Source organism: Myotis lucifugus, unplaced genomic scaffold (genome assembly GCF_000147115.1).
Source record: "Myotis lucifugus unplaced genomic scaffold, Myoluc2.0 scaffold_3182, whole genome shotgun sequence".
Taxonomy (NCBI): domain Eukaryota; kingdom Metazoa; phylum Chordata; class Mammalia; order Chiroptera; family Vespertilionidae; genus Myotis; species Myotis lucifugus.
In genome coordinates, this window is record NW_005874230.1 from 13,791 (window position 1) to 17,062 (window position 3,272).

General features: G+C 51.2%; 1 pseudogene; it reads right to left on the reverse strand.

The window, feature by feature from the left end:
• The window catches only part of LOC102416866, a 15,405-nt pseudogene extending 13,376 nt beyond the window's left edge, over positions 1–2,029 (reverse strand).
• Between the last annotated feature and the right edge of the window lie 1,243 nt (positions 2,030–3,272).

Below are 3,272 nucleotides of genomic sequence, written 5' to 3' on the forward strand. Positions count from 1 at the left end.
CCCCACCCTCCACCAACTATCTATAATGGCTGCCCTGCCTTCATCTACTGGATTAAACCCAAACTGCTACCTGGCGCCCAAGGCCAGCAAATTCCAACCCACTATCACCCACCTGCCACTGTGCCTGCCCAGTGAATCCCCAGGTCCCAGCCTGCCTCCATTTGCTGTTTCCTCCTGCCGGTTTCCCTCCCTGGGCTGCCTTTCCCATGGCCTATTACAGAATTACCAGCAGTACTTCATCCTCCCAACAACCCTGAGTTAGGTCTGACTCTTACAGGTGAGGGAACTGGGGCAGGCAGGTGGAGTGGCTCCCCCAGGTTTATCCAGCAGGCTGGAGGTTGGTGGCACCGCTGTGTTTCAAACCCAGGTCTCTCCAACTCTTTCTCTCTCTGCAACTATTTAACCCCTTGTTATACTCTGTGCCACACCCCTTGTCCCCTGCAGCCTCAGAGGTCGTCCCTGTCTCAGCATTCCAAAGCTCTCAAGTCTCTCCAACAGTTCATCAGGGCCAGCCACCTGGTTCGGGGCCATCTGCTCTGCGTCACGTGTGCAGATGCTGACTGTGGGACTGAGGCTTTAGTTGTGGTTTTAATTAGTATAGAGTTGTCATGGGAATCACGGGAAGAGAGGATTTACTAGTGATTGGTGTCAGACATTGTCCTAAGGGCTGTGCCTACACCTTCGCTGACAGGAGTGCTCAGGACAGGCTACTCATTCACATTTAAGCAGCACTTACCACATGCTGGGTACCGTTACCCGGTATCTATTTCATCGTCCTGTCAGGTTATGCTATTATGCCCACTTCACACATGAAGAATCGGAAGCAGGCAGATGTGAAATACATCGCCTGAGGTCTGTCAGCTAGAAGTGATATAGAGCTTGCATTTGAACCCAGGTAGTCGGGAGCCTGATGCATTAGCCATGTGAGTTTGGAGCCAGCATGACTAGATAACATTCCGAGTCAGCTCCTGTGTGACCTTGGGCAAATAGATCATCTTATCACGCCTCAGTTTCCTCATCCAAAAAATGGGGGTAATCTTACCTACCAGGCGTTGCCGTGGCATTAACTCAGATAATGATGGTGACTTACATTTACTGAGCACAGGCGCCGGTCTGGGGACTCTAGGTGAATGAACTCAATCCTCTCAAGAAAGGGTTTATTTAGCACAGTGCCTGGTATGTGGCAGGCATACAATAAGTATTAGCGATTATTATTATTATTATTATATGCTCATCCCCATTTTACACATAAAAACTACAGGGAGCCCAAGCCACAGGCTCAGTGGATAGATCGACAGTCCTTGGACTAAAGGGTCTCAGGTTTGATTATGGTCTAGGGCACATACCTCGGTTGCAGGCCCCAGACCCCAGTCAGGGCGCATGCAGGGGGCAACCAATCGATGTGTTTTTCTCACATCCATGTTTCTCTCTCTCTCTCTCCCCCTCCTTTCCACGCTCTCTAAAAAAATCAATGGAAAATATGCTCTGGTGAGGATTAATAATAACATAAAAACACTACACAGAGAGTGAAGTAACTAGTCTAAGTCACTCAGCTTCTAATGGTGGGAGCTGCAATTCACACCTGCCTACACCTGTCTCCAGACCCCTGTCCCCAATCCCTACCCCTAACATTCCAGATCATTCCTTCAGAGAAGGACTGCACTTCTCCTCACAGTCCCTGCGCAACCATGTCTAGCAGAGGGCAGACACAAACGACCTGTTAAATCCACAGCGAGGCCCCTTACCCAGCAGGCACCACCCTGACAGCCCCCACTCCACATGAGCCAGAAGTGCATGTGGTTACCTGTCAGGAAGGGCAGAAGCTCACTGCGGGTCCTCTCCACCCCGAGGGCCAAGGCGATGGTGGACAGCTTCTTGATGCTGTTGAGGCGAAGCTATTGAGAACAAGAAAAGAAGGGGAGAATGTGAGCAAGCCCAGCTGTAAGAGAGTCCGACAGCCCCTGAAACTAAGTGTGGGTGAAGACACCAAATAATAACTTGGCAAACACCTACCAAGTGCCTCTGTGACCTTCAGTCATGAAGTTAGCATGGGAGCAACCCCTCAGCAAAGCAGCTTTGGGGTCTTACTGAGGCGATGCCCGCTCAGCGGCCCTTTCCAATTCTGTGTAAAACCCCACCTGGCCTCGCCCCCACCCCACAGGCCTCTGCTTTCGTCCCCTCTTGCACTGGGCACTGCTGAGCACACTACACATCACACTGTAACAGCAGCAGCCACGTCACAGTGACTTACTCTGTGCTCCCACACTCAGTCTTTTAACTCTCACGATCACCCTGGGGTCAGAGGATTATGAGCTCAATTCTACAGAGTGGAAATGGGCTCGGGGAGCAAGTACCTTCGAAGGGTCACCCAGCTCAGATGGCACGGAGCAAGGAATGAAACCCAGGACTGTGGGCTGACAGTGATGATAACAGAATAAACAGCACTATAACAACATTGCTATAAAAACAGGAGTGGCTGTGCAGTAGTAATAATAACCACTAGTGTAATAGGCTGAATAGTGGCCCCAGAAAGACATGTCCCAGTGCTGGCCCGTGTAGCTGTGAGTGTGAAGATAGGGAGCCCTTGTGAAATAAGAGAAACCTATCCCCCAGCTCCTGGCATAGAGCCCCTAAAGCCTGGTAATTTCCTGAGTGATTGGTGCGCCTTTTGTTCTAATGAGGTGACTGTGGATGGGGACTGGTCACCAGAAAGACCAAGCCACGAGTAGAACCTTGGACCTCTCAGCCACACCCTCCATTCTCCAGAGAGGGATGGAGACTGAGTTAATAATGATGGTGCCTACACAACGAAGCCTCCATATAAATCCCCAATAGGAGGGGTTTCGGGGAGCTTCCGAGTGGGTGAACACATCCAAGCACCGGAAGGGTGACAACACCCCAACTCCACAGGGACAGAAGCTCCCACACTCTGGGCCTTCCAGACCTCGGGCCTATGTACCTTTGCATGTGACCGCTCATCTGCATCCTCGACCACAGAAGACACTGGTAAATGTGTTTCCCTGAGATCGGTGTGCTATTCTCGCCAATCATCAAACCCAAGGAGGGTGTCAGGGAACCTCTAATTTGTAGCCATGTCCGGCAGAAGTTGTGGGTAACCTGAGGACTTGCCATTGGCGTCTCAAGTGTGTATGTGTGGGGGGCAGTCTCATGGGACTGAGCCCTTAGCCTGCGTGATCTAACTGGTCAGTGTCAGAACTGAATTGAACTGAACTGAGTATGAACAGCAGGGCTCCCAGCTGGTGACACGGAGA